The sequence below is a fragment of the Sus scrofa genome, chromosome 1, assembly GCF_054392235.1.
Source record: "Sus scrofa isolate SSC_HxYL_T2T_F1_AM1 chromosome 1, Sscrofa_HxYL_maternal_Yorkshire_Landrace_v2.0, whole genome shotgun sequence".
Classification (NCBI taxonomy): domain Eukaryota; kingdom Metazoa; phylum Chordata; class Mammalia; order Artiodactyla; family Suidae; genus Sus; species Sus scrofa.
Window position 1 is genome coordinate 89068431 of NC_139383.1, and position 17862 is coordinate 89086292.

The 17862-nt window shown below is 36.8% G+C and overlaps 1 pseudogene; it reads left to right on the forward strand.

Annotated features, from left to right (window-relative positions):
* Nucleotides 1–14838: 14838 nt before the first annotated feature.
* On the forward strand, nucleotides 14839–17517 carry LOC100513327 (adenosylhomocysteinase pseudogene; annotated as a pseudogene).
* Nucleotides 17518–17862: the final 345 nt, after the last annotated feature.

The window sequence follows — 17862 nt, forward strand, 5'->3', positions numbered from 1 at the left end:
AGTCCCAATAAGGAACCATAGATAGAAAGGGAAACCTAGGGGACTTTGGGAGATCACCGTCAATTAATAATTGCTCAAGAAGGACTTCAGAACAAGGCAGCCTTGCTTGACTGGTGGAGGTGTGAGAATTGCCTCAGGTCATTGGGTGGGGGATGAGGTGAGGCCTGCATTCATCTTCAGACCAAGGGCAGGAGTTTGAGGACTGCCCTTCTGCTGATTTGAATAAGCACCATGACCAGACACCAAGGAGGAGCTACTACTCAGGAAAGAGGAAGAGGTGGCCTTTTCCCACCCCCACTCCCCTTGGATGATAAAACTGCAGCCCACATGATCCTTAGGGCGGAGCCTCTTTGCCTGCCTGCTTGCATCTCTCATAAACATCCTATCCTAATAAATCTATTTCTTGCATATCACTTTGTCTCTCTCTGAATCCCTTCTGCATGGAGGCATGAAGAACTTGAACCTCAGTAAGTCCAGGCACGAGGTGAGTGATTATAATTTAAAAACCATGGGTTCAAATTCCAATCTGGGTTTAGGCTGGGTTCAAGTCATTACTGCTATCAGTTTCACTAAGACATTTCTATCAGGATTTTTTTCCAGTTATCTATTGAATATTTACATGTAGAAATTATTCTTATTTCCATACACTGTTTTTGTGTTTTATGTTTCTTTCCTTGAGAATTCTTAATATCACTCATGCATTTTTTTTTCTAGTGCCTCACTGGGATCTAATGATATTAATATTTGGCTTTATTTCCCTCCCTCACACCCACAAGTCCTGGTACATGAGCATACTTAATTTTTATCTTCATTGACATCATTTCCCAGGTAGGTAAGTTTTCAGGTGCTCAGGTAGAGGCCATTGGCAGTAAATGATAAACCAGTGGTCCAATAAGCACTTCTCCATGGAGAGAGGCTTCTCTGCCTCCAGACTTTTCTGTGTACAAATGAAGATGGTGTGATTCTGTAAGACATAGAGAGGAAATTACCTTTCCCTGGATAGGTCCTCTCCAGAGCCATAGGAGAGGGCCTACCATAATAGCAGGTCCCAGGTCTCCCTCCACAGCATCACAGCAATGCTCTGGTACTGGTGACAGCTGAGTGTTCTGTGGACCTTTCTCCAGGTTCTACTGGAGACATTCCAGATAATTCTCTTCTGAGCAGTTTCATGTTCTGCAATGCACTATGATCTACCTCCATCTAATTTGTTTTATTTTTAAGTACTTTTGGCAAGGATTTAGGAGACAGAAGAGTTAAAAATATGTTTCTAATACCTTCTTCTCTGAATATGCATTTGGGCATCTTATTATCCTTTAACATTATAAAAGCACTTAACAGCCAGTATACGGGAAATTAGAAAATAATGGGTTATTGTGTGTAAGGAAGCATACTTGAAACAATGATCATGGTGATGTTGAGAATAAAGACAACTATTGTCAAAGGGTCAAAAAAAGATATAGAGACAAAAATATCAATAGAATATAGATCTTGTTATATATATTATATACTAGTCACTTCTCCCTGGGGGTATAAATATGAATAAGACAAAATTCTTCCTCTTTAAGGTCTCATAGTCTAAAAGTTTTTATAGCATTCATTGTAGCAATAGTGTAGTAATTGTAGTCAAAATTTTTCATGCACCAAAGAAGTCAATTTTTTTTCTAAGTGTTCCACATGTTTGCTCATTTCACATTATCTCATTTAATACTCAAAATGTTTCTACAAGATAGGATTGTTATTATACTTCTTTTACAACTTAGAAACCAAAGGCATTGGGATGCCAAGCAACAAATCACACTTGTATAGGCATGCATGAGAAATCAAATCAAGTCGTCTAGTTCCAGAATCACTTTATTAGTTACTGTGATGTCTAGCACATATATAACTCATAAAAAAACCATTAAATTAAGAAAAGAACAATAAAAGACTTGAAAAACCGTCTAGGGTACAGAGGGTCTGTAGGGAAGATCTCTGCTGTGGAGTAGACCTGTGTGAGTCCTTAGAGATTCCTGCACTGATCCACACCATATTAACCCCGTTGGGTTAGTTGAGAGGTCTATATTGGAAGAAGCACACATTGAGAAGAAAGTTTGACAGAGGAAAACCATCTTCTTGGAGAGTAAGTAGCACAATAAAACATGGGGTGGAAAAGTTTACAGCTTTAGCTAGATAATTAACTTTGAATCCTCAAACATATGAGCAATTGCTTTTTAAAAATCCCATCAGATGATGAGGATTAATATACCATTTCTCATGAATTACCTTTTGGAACTGAAGAAAATGCAAAGTAGTTTTAGTTAAAAGGAGAAAAACATCCATTATATTGAATAATAAGAATCATTGACAGTGTAAGCATACCTTAATTCCATTATAGTCAAAAAAAAGAAAGACAAAGTGTTATTTTGGTGTAATAATTTGTCCATTTAAGCAAATCTGAGTATGATGATCTAGCAGGTCTTTTGGCATGATTAATAGTTTAGTGTTATATTATTGCCAACAAAATAGATTTTTGTTAACTCTTCTAATATGAAATGTTTCTTTCACACCTATTCAACATGACATATGGCAAAATAAATTGTTGTCAAGCCAAATGGACCCAACAAACCATGTCTGCTATAAATCATGTTTGTAGAAAATCCTGAGGTTAATATTTATGCATTTTCTTCCTTATGGGAAAAGTACTAACAGAAATTACTGTAAGAAAATTGAGTTTCTTTTGGGAGGGTGTGGAGGGATAGTATAAGACTTTCCATCTCACTTCTTTTGTAATAACTACTGTTAACAGTTTAGTGTACTTTCCTCCAGACTTTTTGTTTATTTACATAAACTATCTTATGTAGGATTTTTATTTCATTTATTTATTTTTAATTTTTTGATTTTTCATTGACTTATTCTGAACTGTTTTAATATCTCTGTTGTCTTGGATGGTGAAAATGAAATCATCTTTGGCCATACCTGTGACATTTGGAAGTTCCTGGGGCAGGAATGAAACCCAAACCACAGTGGTAATAACTCATACTGCTGCACTAACAACACCAGATCCTCAAGCCAATGTGCAACAAGAGAACTCTATATTATTGTATATATTTATGTTACTCACTGAAATATCTGTTTGCATTTTTCCTTCTACCTTTTGTAAAATTTTACCGTGCCTTAGTACAAAAACTAAGATTTTCTACATAACATTGAGTAGAAGTAGTGAGAAGAGATCACCTTGTATACCTAATCTTAAGATTTTTCAATTAAATTTGATGTTAGGTGTATTTCTAGTAGATTTTCTTTATTGGATGGAAGAAAATTCTTACCTATTTCACATTCACTGAGATTTTATAATTATGAATGAGTGTTGAAATAGGTCAAATGCAAAATGCAAATCAAAACTAGTATGAGGTACCACCTCACACCAGTCAGAATGGCCATCACTAATAAGTCCACAAATCACAAATGCTGGAGGGGTTGTGGAGAAAAGGGAACCCTCCTCCACTGTTGGTGGGAATGTAAGTTGGTACAACCACTATGGAAAACAGTATGGAGGTACTTTAGAAAACAATACATAGAACTACCATATGACCCAGCTATCCCACTCTTGGGCATATATCTGGACAAAGCATTCCTTGAAAAAGACACATGCACCCTCATGTTCACTGCAGCACTGTTCACAATAGCCAAGACATGGAAACAACCCAAATGTCCATTGACAGATGATTGGATTAGGAAGATGTGGTATATATACACAATGGAATATTACTCAGCCATAAAAAGAATGAAATAATGCCATTTGCAGCATTATTTTGGAACTAGAGACTCTAATACCAAGTGAAGTAAGTCAGAAAGAGAAAGACAAATACCGTATGATATCACATATCTGGAATCTAATATACAACACAAATGAACCTTTACACAAAAAAGAAACTCATGGACATGGAGAACAGACTTGAGGTTGCCAAGGGGGAGGGAGTGGGATGAATTGGCAATTTGGGGTTAATAAATTCAATTGCCTTCAGAATGATAAGCAATGAGATCCTGCTGTATAGCACTGGGAACTAAATATCTAGTCACTAATGATGGAGCATGATAATGTGAGAAGGAATGTATACATCTATGTGTAACTGGGTCACCTTGCTGTAGAAAATTGACAGAACGCTGTAAACCAGCTACGATAGAAAAAACAAAAATCATTATTAAAAAAAGCAATAGGTCAAATGCTTTTTCTATATCTAGAAAATTGACAGAACACTGTAAACCAGCTATAATGAAAAAACAAAAATCATTATAAAAAAAGTAATAGGTCAAATGCTTTTTCTATATCTATTGAAACTTGTACACATACATTTTATTTTGTTACTGTAGTGAGTTACATGTATTCGTTTTTTAATAGTGAGCCAATCTTATATTATTATACCTTTTTAAATGTATTGCTGGATTTGTTTTGCTAAATTTTCCACAAGCATTTTGCCTATATTGTCAAGAGTAATATCAGGGTGTAATTTACTTTTTCTGTAATGTTCCTGTATCAGGATTATATGAGATTCATACAATAAATTGATAAGTATTCACTTATGCTCAATTTTTAAAACAAAAAAATATAAGATCAGTATCATTTCTTCCTTAAATATATGATAGAATTTACCACTGAAGAGATGTGAGCCTGGAGTTATCTTCATCAGAAGTTTTAGTTATGAAATCAATTTAATTTTTAATACATTTCAAATTGCTTTATAAATACATGTTTTATTAAATGCATTTAATAATTGCATTAAATAAGGATACATCTATTCTTTTGTTCATTTTGATAAATTTTCAAGATTTTACCCATTTCACCTAAATTGTCAATTTTATTACTGTAAATTTCTTCATTATTTTTAATGTCTATAGACATTATCTATTCCTGATATTTATTCATTATTTTTAATGTCTATAGACTTTATTCCTGATATTAGTAATTTGTAATTTATTTGACTCTTTAATTTTATACATTTTTATAGATGTTTAACAGGTACAGTAATCATTTAGAAAACAAATTTTTGGCTTTGTTAATTTTCCTTATGAAAGTACACTCTAAATTTCATGAACTCTGCATTTGTTTTTGTTATTTTCTTTCTTTTAATTTCCTTAAAAAGTTACTTATTTCTAAGTCCTGAAATCTTATTTTTATTCCATCTACACTTAATTAGTGAAATTAATGTTTTTAAGTCTTTCATCTTGATATGATTTCTATTTCTCCCTTTCATTTTTTGTTACTTTATTTTTCTCTTGATTTTTTGGTATTGATCTAATTTTATATTTTAAAATATTCCTTTTTTAGGTCCTTAATTTTCTTTTTATTTTGGTCATGTTTTTAGTATCGTCCATTTACTGGATACTCTGGAAATTACAAAACCCAAACCTAGCTTAAAAGTCTCTACCTTCTATTTTGCAGTTTAACTCTGTTGCCTTACCTTCTGTGATCTGAATTGCTGCATAAGACATCTTTGGTCATATGTGATATTTCTGTTATGTCTTCTTCAGTTTTTTGAGTTTTTTTTCTGTCAATTTCATTTTTTGCCCTCTAGTTTATTAAGCCTTTCTTCAGGTATATACAGACTCTTATTAAAGCCATGCAGTATATTTTAAATTTCATATATTTATTTTTGTAACTCCAGAATGGATATTGGATTATTTTCCTGGATTGTAATTTGCAACAGAAATATTCTATTCCTTCATTCAATTTATCCATATTTAATTCTATTTCATTTAACATGTTTAATATGGTTAAGTTCTTGTTGCTGACCATATTATTAGGAACACTTTGGAGTTTACTTCCATTGGCTGTTTTAATTCTTTATCAGTGAAACTTTCCTATTTCTCAACACATTTATTTATTTTTTCTTCTTTTTTCTTTTGCCTTTTAAGGCCATGCCCATGGCATATGGAAGTTCCCAGGCTAGGGGTCCAATCAGAGCTACAGCTTCCAGCCTACACCACAACCACAGTGATGTAGGATCCTAGCCACGTCTGTGACCTACACCCCAGCTCAGGCAATGCCCAATCCTTAACCCACTGAGTGGGGCTAGGGTTTGAACCTGCATCCTCATGGATATTAGTTGGGATCATTAACCACTGAGCCACGAAGGAAACTCTGACACATTAGTTTTTGATTCATGAAGTACATAATGAGGATGATACAGTGTAGAATTTCTGCTTTATTATTTCCTCCAAAGAGTGGTGATTATGTTTAATTCTTTGTAGTGATTGCATTACATGGTGATCTTCCTGACTCAATTGGGGCATGGTTTTAGGACTGACTAGGGTAAGTTTATTTCAGTTTCTCCCTTTTGCATAGTTTTTCTTCCTATCCTTTACAACTAAGGCATATATTTTCTGTGATCTCAGCTCAATGGCCAAGGTGTGAACCAGGGTCCGTCCACTCTGGTGGTTTGAAGTCTTTTCCTCATCTCCAATAGTCTCAGTCTTTGCATGGACAGTTGAGGAATTGGCTAAAGACCTGATGGGAATATTAAATGGTATTTTAGTTCTTCTATCCTGAAAATAGTTTCTCTCTTGTACCTTGTCTCCTCCCCCATCTTTTCTGGCTTAGCAGTATTGAAGTCAATCAAATTCTTCCAGCCTGACTCTACCTCCCTTTGTACTGAAGTTTGGAAAACTATCTCAGGTAGATCATTGGTGTAAATATGGGGCTCACCTAGTATGTTTTCCTTCCTTCGGGAATCAGCCAATGTTAGTTGTTGTACAGTGCCTGCAGAAAGCTCTTTAAACGTTTTTACATGTCTTTATTTTGTTTTTTTGTTTGTTTTGTTATTTTTTAAAAAAATTTTATTACACCTGATTTACAATATTCTGTCAATTCCTGCTGTACAACAAAGTGACCCAGTCGTACATGTATATACATTCTTTTTATTCATATTACACTCCGTTATGTTTCATTATAAGTGATCAGATATAGTTCCCTGTGCTAAACAGCAGAGTCTCATTGCTTATCCACTCCAAATGCAACAGTTTGCATCTACAAACCCCAAACTCCCAGTCCTTCCCACTCCCTTCCCCTCCCTCTTGGCAACCACAAGTCTGTTCTCTGTGTCCACGTGTTTGTTTCTTTTGCGTAGATAGGTTCATTTGTGCCAAATATTAGATTACAGGTATAAGTGATAGCATATGGTATTTGACTTTCTCTCACTGACTTACTTCACTTAGTATGAGAGTTTCTAGTTCCAACCATGTTGCTGCAAATGGCATTATTTTCTTATTTTTTAGGGCTGAGTAGTATTCCATTGTGTATCTGTACCATATCTTCTTAATCCAGTCATCTGTCATTTGACATTTAGGTTGTTTCCAGGTCTTGGCTATTGCGAATAATGTTGCGATGAACATAGGGGTGCATGTATATTTTTCAGTGAAAGCTTTGTTTAGATACATGCCCAGGAGTGTGATTGCTGAGTCATATAGTAATTCTATGTTTCTGAGGTATCTCCATACTCTTTTACATAGTAGTTTTACCAATTTACATTCCCACCAACAATGTAGGAAGGTTCCCTTTTCTCCACACCCTCTCCAGCATTTGTTATTTGTAGACATACTAAATATGGCCATTCTGACTGGTAAGGGGTAGTACCTCAATGTAGTTTTGATTTGCATGTTTTTATTTAGTTCAGCTTATTTTTAGCTATTTAGGAATGGAGGGTAAGTCTGCCATGGCCAGTAACAGAAGGTCCGAATTCACATAATTATTCAAAAATGCTTTGCAAGACTGAGTCTGTTCCTGGGAATCCAATGATGTGCAATATAACAGTTCCTACTTTCACATACCTTATGTTTTCATGAAGGATGCAGACAGCTGGAGAGATAGAGCATTTGGTGTCTGACAAGAATTTACAAGCTCACCAAGAACTCCATAAATTAACCAAATATCTTTAAAACTTCATAGACCTTAGATTGCCTCTCCCAAAATTCTCCACAGAATTGCTTTTGGCAACAGGTATAGTTAAGATATATGGCTCTATATTTCTGGCATTAATTATCAATCTCTGAAGTTTGTCATTAAAATGTTGATGAGGGAGTTCCCGTCGTAGCGCAGTGGTTGATGAATCCGACTAGGAACCATGAGGTTGCGGGTTCGGTCCCTGCCCTTGCTCAGTGGGTTAACGATCTGGCGTTGCCGTGAGCTGTGGTGTAGGTTGCAGACGCGGCTCGGATCCCGCTTTGCTGTGGCTCTGGCGTAGGCTGGTGGCTACAGCTCCAATTCAACCCCTAGCCTGGGAACCTCCATATGCAGTGGGAGCGGCCCAAGAAATAGCAACAATAACAACAACAACAACAACAACAACAAAAAGACAATAAATAAATAAATAAATAAAATGTTGATGAAAACTTCAAATATAGCATACTTTCTTTCTTTAAAACATATGTTTTAATATATTTTATGTCTACTTATATATACATTTTTATATTTATGGCTATAGAATGATATTATTCTTTCCAAACATAAATGTAGAGAAAAGAAACAAATCAAATTATTTGTGTATAAATAAATATTCAGTTTTAACCAATATTTATACTTTTATATGTAGATTAAATGCTAAATGATATAATTTTTCTTCTGTAAACAGCTGAAGTTGATATTTCTTTCAACATGTCAGGGGTTAGATGTTAGAATTTCCTAGAGCCTTCTGTAATATCTGTACCCTTTTCAGTCAGTCAATGCAGGTTAAGTCAGATAGTATAGATTATCTATTCTAGTTATAGACAAGCAGTCTTTAAATGCCCTTTGAGGAAGTTGTATTTTATTTTTTTATTTTCTATTTTTTAATTTTAATTTTTTCTGCTGTACAGCATGGCGACCAAGTTTCACTTGCATGTATACATTTTTTTTCCTCCCTTTGTTCTGTTGCAACATGAGTATCTAGACATGGTTCTCAATGCTACACAGCAGGATCACATTGTAAATCCGTTCCAAGAGGAATAGTTTGCATCCATTAACCCCACATTCCCGATCCCTCCCACTCCCTTCCTCTCCTCCCAGGAAGCCACAAGTCTATTCTGAAGTACATGATTTTCTTTTCTGTGGAAATTTTCATTTGTGTTGTATATTAGATTCCAGTTATAAGTGATATCGCATGGTATTTGTCTTTGTCTTTCTGATTTATTTCACTCAGTATGAGAGTCTCTAGTTCCATCCACGTTGCTGTAAATGGCATTATGTCATTCTTTTTATGGCTGAGTAATATTCCATTGTGTATATATACCACATCTTCCTAATCCAATCATCTGTCAATGGACATTTGGGTTGTTTCCATGTCTTGGCTATTATGACTAGTGCTGCAATGAACATGTGAGTGCATGTGTCTTTTTAAGGAAAAGTTTGTCCAGATATACGCCCAAGAGTAGGATTGCTGGGTCACATGGTAGTTCTATGTATACATTTCTAAGGTATCTCCATACTGATCTCCATAGTGATTGTACCAGCTTACATTCTCACCAACAGTGGAGGAGGGTTCCCTTTTCTCCACAACCCCTCCAGCATTTGTGACATGTGGACTTATTAGTGATGGCTATTCTGACTGGTGTGAGGTGGTATCTCATGGTAGTTTTATTTGCATTTGTCTTATAATCAGGGATGTTGAGCATTTTTTCATGTGCTTGTTGGCCATCTGTATATCTTCCTTGGAGAACAGTCTATTCAGGTCTTTTGCCCATTTTTCCATGGGGTGATTGGCTTTTTTGCTATTGAGTTGTATAAGTTGCTTGTATATTCTAGAGATTAAGCCCTTGTCCATTGCATCATTTTAAACTATTTTCTCCCATTCTGTAAGTTGTCTTTTTGGTTTCTTTTTGGTTTCCTGTTTTTGCTTTTCAGTTTGATTAGGTCCCATTGGTTTATTTTTGCTCTTATTTCTGTTTCTTTGGGAGACTGACCTGAGAAAATATTCATGAAGTTTATGTCAGAGAGCGTTTTGCCTAAGTTTTCTTCCAGGAGTTTGATGGTGTCTTGTCTTAAATTCAAGTCTTTCAGCCATATTGAGTTTATTTTTGTGCATGGTGTGAGGGTGTGTTCTAATTTCATTGCTTTGCATGCAGCTGTCCAGGTTTCCCAGCAATACTTGCTGAATAGACTTTCTTTTTCCCATATTATGCTCTTGCCTCCTTTTTCAAAGATTAATTGACCATAGGTGTCAGGGTTTACTTCTGGGTTCTCTATTCTGTTCCACTGGACCTCCCGTGTGGCTCACAACATAACTACTTGGTGTTGCTTCTACAGCAGCTGTGGCTTGACCCCTAGCCTGGGAACTTCCGTATTTTAGATCCTATAACCTGGTAACATAAGAATTTTGTCTTTGCTGATACTACTTTAAGGCAGAATATTTCCTATTTAATATTGAAATAAGTTATCAATAAACATAATTATGCCTATGTTTTTCATAATAATTTGGTTTTCATATCTCAAATTATTTGAAATAAGTTTTTTTTTTTTTTTTTTACTTTTTAGGGCCGCACCCATGGCATATAGAGTTTCCAAGGCTAGGGGTCGAATTGGAGCTGTAGCCACCAGCCTACACCAGAGACACAGCAACGCCAGATCTGAGCCACATCTGCGACCTACACCACAGCTACAGCAATGCCAGATCCTTAACTGACTGAGCAAGGCCAGGGATCAAACCTGCAACCTCATGGTTCCTAGTCAGATTTGTTTCCACTGAGCCACGATGGAAACTCCTTATTTGGAATAAATTTAATTAATACTTCTGGTGTTTTGATGTGGGGAAAGGCATACTCCAGATCAACAATTTCTAGTTCAGAAAAAATGAAAGTAATAAAAAAAATGAGAACAGTGGTTAATTTAGAATTTGTATGGCTTTACTGAAGATGTGCTGATTTGGTTTATTGCTTCATGAAGTTTTTACTAGGTATCTTAGAGTACTTAAAAGGCCTATGTTCTCCTGATCTATAGAAAATATATGATCTGTTATATAATTGGATTAAGGCTGTCCTTGAAGAATATAAATTAGTTTTCAGTTTTCTCTGTCCATCATAGTGATCAGTTTGGAAAGAAAGAAACTAGTCAGAGTTTCTCAGCCTCAGCACTATTGACATTTTTGGTGGGGTAATTACTTTTTGTGATGGGCTGTCTTGTGTACTATTGGATGTTTAGCAGCATCCTTGGCTTCTACATGCCAGTAGAATCTTTCCATCTCGACCAGACAATCAAAAATGTCTCCAGACATTGCCAACTGACTCCTTGAGGGCCACTCAATTTGTCTTAAAACTTGTGGTGTGCACCCAAATGATTACAAAGACGTACAGGTAAAATGCCATGTGTGTGAACAAAAAAATCATGACCTTTCTTTTCAGTTCTGCACTCCAAGGTTGAGGTCATCCTGTCTCACAAACTTTAACCTTTATAGCGAAACCAGGGCACAATCTAAACTTAACTTCCACAAAGAATTGTGTTAGATACCTACCTAAGTTGACATACAGAAAAAAAAAATCTGAGAATTAAAAGCAAATATGAAATATCATATAAATCATAGGTATCATCTTTATTGTCACAAAAAAAATTATTAGGTGATTTTTTTTTTTTTTTTTTTTTTTTTTTTTAGGATTTGAACAAAGACCACAGCTGAGCTCATAGACAGAAAGATAAGCCTGATGTGTAGATTAATTGCTTTCTTCTAGAATAAGTAACTGAGCCAACACTAGGTCAAAAATAGGATTAGTTTACTAAAGAAACAAAATAATCTGAGAAGAGCAAGTGCCGTTATCAGCCTTTGGGAATAAACATACTTAGCAATCAGAGACTAGTTAACTCAATATATTATACCAGCTTTTTGAACCAAGTGTTTAAAGAAGAATATTTTCATTCTTTTCTTTTTTTCTTTTTTTTATGCCACACCTGTAGAGATTTTGGCAGGCCTAAATTCCCAGGCCAGGGATCAAATCTGCATCATTGTAGTGACAACACCAGTCCTTAACCCCCTTTGCCATAGAAGAGTTCCAGAAGAACATTTTATTAAATGTTATATTTTGATTATATTTAAAATTAGTTATGGCTATCAGTATAATCAAATTACAAAAAGTATTGTTCCTTTTCTATTTTGACTTTCATAGCAACAAAATAGATAACAGAGACAAAAATGTCTAACACAAATTTTAATATGTAAGATTTCCACGGCTTTTAGATATTTTTTACCAGATAAAGAATGTGGAATGTGTTAGTTATCTTGGATGGGAAGACTGTAGAGACTGGGAGACCTGTTAGGAGATTTCTCTGGAGGGAGCTATGGCTGATCTGTGAGCCTTTACTCCCTGGGCAGATAAAGGTGAGCTGTGTGTTTGTTTGTGTGAGGGAGAGACTTCAACATTAAACTTTGTGATAGGGGAGTTCCCATTGTGGCTCTTTAGTAATGAACCCAACTATTATGCATGAGGATGCAGGTTTGATCCCTGGCCTCACTCAGTGTGTTGGGGATCCTGAGTTACCATGAGCTTTGGTGTAGGTCACAGACAAGGCTGGATCTTGCATTGCTGTGTCTGTGGCTATGATTTGACCCCTAGCCTGGGAACTTCCATATACCATGGGTGCCCTAAAAAGAAAAAAAAACAGACAAAAAACTTTGTGATAGAAGTTCCTATGTGACATACTAGTATATATAAAATACAAATCTCATAGTTGAGATACTGAAAGGACTGGTAAGAAGGAAAACAGATCTTGTTTGGAACTGACTGCACTTTGATCAGCCTTTGAAGTAATATTGAAGGTTGATTAATAGATTAGATTGAATGTCTTAATTTCTAAATTGGGATTGTGTTTGCAACCAATTGACAATATGCAACCAAGACAATAGTGGAGTCATGAGCTGGCTGAAGTTTTCATTTAATTATAGGGAAAGATTACTTCAAAAGAATGACAGAATGACTATTAAAATTGCAATGAATGACAAAATAAGTTTCACGTTAAAGGTGTGGGCTCTTTTCCTTCTCTCTTTCCATCTTTCTTTTTTTTTCTTTCTTTCTCGTGAGGTATTCCTATTCAACAGCTCAACATATAGTTACAAACATTTGTTGGAATTATGTGCACTAATTTTATGTTTTTAGTCAGTTAAATAAAAATTTAATATTATTTTTCAATTAATATTTTAACTTTGGATGTTAATGTCTTGTTTCATTACATAGTTTAGTTTCATGTTGATCATTGCATTTACCAAAATCTGTGTTATTTAAATATGATATAAGAATTTATTCATTTTTGTTCCAAAATTGAGGTTGACTCCATAACTATAGAGATAAAATTCTAATAATTCATGAGAAATGAGATGACTGAAAAAAAGAAGAAAAATGAAACTAACCATTCAATAATGAATGATTCTAAAGAAGAATAAAACAGGAAAAGAAGAATCCTGTTACAAACGCCCTTCTTTTGACACAATTTTCTTTAAAGATATGTATAAGAAATGGAAAGAAGGAAATAACTAAAGGTAAATGCAAAATAGTGGCATGATACCAATAATATAATTTCAGGAAAAAAAAAACTAAACTAAAAGAGGAAAATCCATATTTTATTTATTTCTGTTTTGGTTGAAATGGCAGAAGCCAACTGAACTTAGTTCTAGAAACAAAAAAGAAGGATCAATGAAAAGGTGACATGATTGTCTCATTCAAAGCCAGGCACATGGCCAGCTTTACATAGATGGACTGAACCAGGAATTGACTTGATGTCAGCATTTTCTCTCTGCCCCTCATCCTTGCTTTTTTTTTTTTAAATAGTGATTTTTTTTTCCCATTATAGCTGGTTTACAGTGTTCTGTCAATTTTCTACTGTACAGCATGGTGACCCAGTTACACATACATGTACCCATTCTTTTTTTTTCACATTATCATGCTCCATCATAAGTGACCAGACCTAGTTCCCAGTGCTACACAGCAGGATCTCATTGCTAATACATTCCAAAGGCAATAGTCTGCATCTATTAACTCTAAGCTCCCCACTGATCCCATTCCCTCCCCCTCCACCTTTGGAAACCACAAGTGTATTCTCCAAGTCCATGATTTTCTTTTCTGTGGCTCAGAAGACAGAAAATGAAGGAGATGCAATGAAAAAGCAAGGATATTGTGAGCCACTGCATCTCCTTCATTTTCTCTCTTTTGAGCCACCAGCTTCCTATGTTTCTTAGGCTTTATAGTCAAGTAAAAGGTATGGTGACCCTTAGCTCTCAAGTCGACAATTTACTTTTTACCTGTGAAAGGAGAAATTTCTTTCTTCATATTAATTCAAGATTCTTAGGAGAAAGGGTTTTGAATATGTGTACCTTGACCAATCAACTGTGGTCAAATGGATATGGTTACAGTGAATAAAAGCATGGTTACATTGAAATAAAAGCACGGTATCCCAGTGTGAACTTGGACCCCATCACCGTGGGTTAGAGGTGGAATAGGCGCCAGAGTGGGGGATGTTGTGGCCAGGAGATACTACAGGACAAGTGTCTAAAATCAGCTTAGAAGATGTTTGTCATGCATATGATTGCCTTATAAGGGGAAATTTCCCACACCCTCCCTCCCAACTTCTCTCCCTCCCTCCATACATGTTCTGAGAAGCCTACCTTATCTTCCTGACCTTCTTTTCATTAGACTATATTTAAGATCCTGTCTCAAGTCTGTAGGCTTTCTAATCAGGAATGATGTCAATTAGCTATATCAACCTAATTCTTTTGTTCAGGAATTTTTTTTCTCAAGAGGGGTGAACAAAGCAATGATGATACTCAAAAACAAAACAAAACAAAAATCACAGAGCAACATCATAAGAATAGAGTGGAGGAGACTGAAAGTAGTAGCATATTTCCTGAGCTGAAAATGGGACAAATTTACCCAGAAAGTGAGTACAAACCTAGGGTATATTAATTGACACAAACCCAGCTCAGTTTTCAGATGAAAGGTGATGTCTTCACACGCTCCATAGGTCAGAAGACAGAGGAGTGTGATGCTGGCTTATGAACACAATTTGATAAAAGAGGTCTTGACAAAAAGAAGCATGATTAGAATGATATGGTTTGAATAATGAAGTCCTCTAAAAATGTGAATAGAAGGGCATTTTGAAAAGAGTTTGGGAAGTTTAGTCTGGAATATAATACTTGACAAAAATAGGAAAATATACTCTGTCTTTATATACTTAAGGGCCTATCAGCTGGAAGAGAAATAAACATTATTTTAATTATGTATGGGAAGACCAAGAACAACATGTATATAAATGGAAACAACCCCAGTATCAACTATGATCATGTAGATTAGGGCTGTTTAACAAATAATAGGCCATTTTAATAGTGAATTCTTATTATGAGAGGCAAAATAACCATCTTTATTGACATTGTGGAAAATGGAGTTATTCTAAAATATCTTTTGATTGCAGTTAGGATATAACATTAAAAAGAGAAAGTGTGAGAGCTTCTGGGAGTCTAGAGAGAGCCACTAGTGGTGGTACCAACTGTAATGCTGCTGAAGGGAACAAGGTCATCTGTGGTCCCCTCCTCAGGCCATTAAGAAAGGCCCTTGTCCTCAGGCTCCATGCTGGGTAAGTAGCTAGTATAACATTAGAAAAATTCTCTAACTTCCCAGTTCCTTAGGTTCTGCATTTTAGAGTGAAAGACTTGGGCTGGATGCTATTTAAAATCCACTTTGTCCCTAAAACTCTTTGAATTCAAGTCTAATTATATTGACAATACCCCCCAAACAATAAAAACTCATCAGCTTCCTCATGTTAGTAGGCTGTGAATTCACTGATACATACACAGGGCCTTTATTATGGGTAGGCAGTCCATTAGTACATTCTCTAAGTATCTGGGAGCTCTTTTTGAGAAACTGAGCTGTTATATACAGAACTACCATATGATCTAGCAATCCCACACCTGGGCATGTATCCAGACAAAACTATAATTCAGAAAGATACATGCACCCCTATGCTCATCACAGCACGATTCACAATAGCCAAGACATGGAAACAACCTAAATGTCCATCAACAGATGAATGGATTAAGAACTTATGGTACATATATACAATGGAATACTACTCAGCCATAAGAACAAATGAAATAATGTCATTTACAGCAATGCGGGTGAAACTAGAGTTTATCATACAAAGTAAAGTAAGAAAGAGAAAGAGCCCAGTGCTGCCAGCCCAGAATTTGTCCCAAGTCTGAGGCCCAGGTCCCTTCAACTGTGTCCATCACTCTGTGCAGGAGAGCTGCCTACATTTCCCATGAGCTGCCTTACAAAGTTGCTGACATCAGCCTGGCTGCCTGGGGATTCAAGGCCTTGGACTTTGCAGAGAATGAAATGCTGAACCTGATGCAAATGCTGGAGATGTATACAGCCTTAAATCCACTGAAGGTTGCCTACATTACTGGTTGTCTGCACATGATTGTGGAGACAGCTGTCTTCATTGAGACCCTCATCACCCTGGGTGCTGAGGTGTGGTGGTCCAGCTGCAACATCTCCACTTAGAACTGTACCCTGAAATTGGCATTACAAAGGCTGGCATTCCAGTGTATACCTGGAATGTTGAAACAGATGAAGATTATCTCTGGTGCATCGAGAAGACACTACTTCAAAGTGTGGACCCTCAACATGATTCTGAATGATGGTGGTGATCTTACCAACATCATCCACACTAGGTACCTACAGGTCTTGTCAGGCATCTGAGACATCTATGAAGAGACTACAATGGGAGTGCACAACCTGCAAAAGATGATGACCAACAGGATCCTGAAGTTGCTTTCCATCAGCATTAATGACTGTCACCAAGAGCAAGTTTGATAACCTCTATGGCTACCTGGAGTCCTTTAAACATGGCATCAAGCGGGCCATAGCTGTGATGATTGCGGGAAAGGTGGCGGTGTAGCAGGCTATGGTGATGTAGGCAAGAGTTGTGCCCATGCCCAGAGGGATTTCAGGGTTTGCACCATCTTAATGAAGACTGACCCCATCAACACACTTCAGGATGCCATGGAGGGCTATGAGGTGACTACCATGGATGAAGCCTGTCAAGAGGGCAACATGTTTGTCACCTTAGCTAATGGGTGTATTGACATCATCCTTGGTGGGACTTTCAACAGGTGAAAGATGCCACTGTGTGTAACAGTGGACACTCTGATGTGGAGATGGATGTCAATTGGCTGAACAAGAACACTGTGGAGAAGGTGAACATCAAGCCCTACGTGGACCGCTACTTGTTGAAGAATGGGTACCACATCATCCTGCTTGCCAAGGGCTACTGGTCTACCTGGTTTGTGCCATGGACAACCCCAGCTTCGTGATGAGCAATTCCTTTACCAAGCAGATGCTGGCCAGATTGAGCCGTGGATCCACCCAGACAGGTGCCCCAGCTGAACCCTTTTGGTCAAGAAACTGGAGGAAGCAGTGGCTAAAACCCACCAGGGCAAGCTGAATGTGAAACTGACCAAGTAAACTAAGAAGTAGGCTTAGTACCTGGGCATGTCCTGTGAGGGCCCCTTCAAGCCTGATCATGACCACTATTGAGAATCAGGCCTGCCATTTGCCTTCCAGCTGCTGTCCTTGCCTGGGTCCTACCTCTCTTCCCTAAGAGTAAATGGCACCAACTTTGAGATTGGTCCCCTATTGACCCCCTGGGGCTGGTCACTCAGTCTTTGGCCTCTGCTGTATCACTCATACTGTTCCAAGTGTGGTAGGGGGAATTGAGAACTCCTTTTTCAAGTCCTGGCCATGATGGAGGTACTCAGTCATTATCCACAGGTAACCACAAGCTCAGGGGTTTTGGAACTGAGTGCTCATTCAGTCAATCCTTCCTTAGGCTGGAAGTCAGCGGCAGTGGTCACAAAGACCATGCACTTTACCATCCAGGCC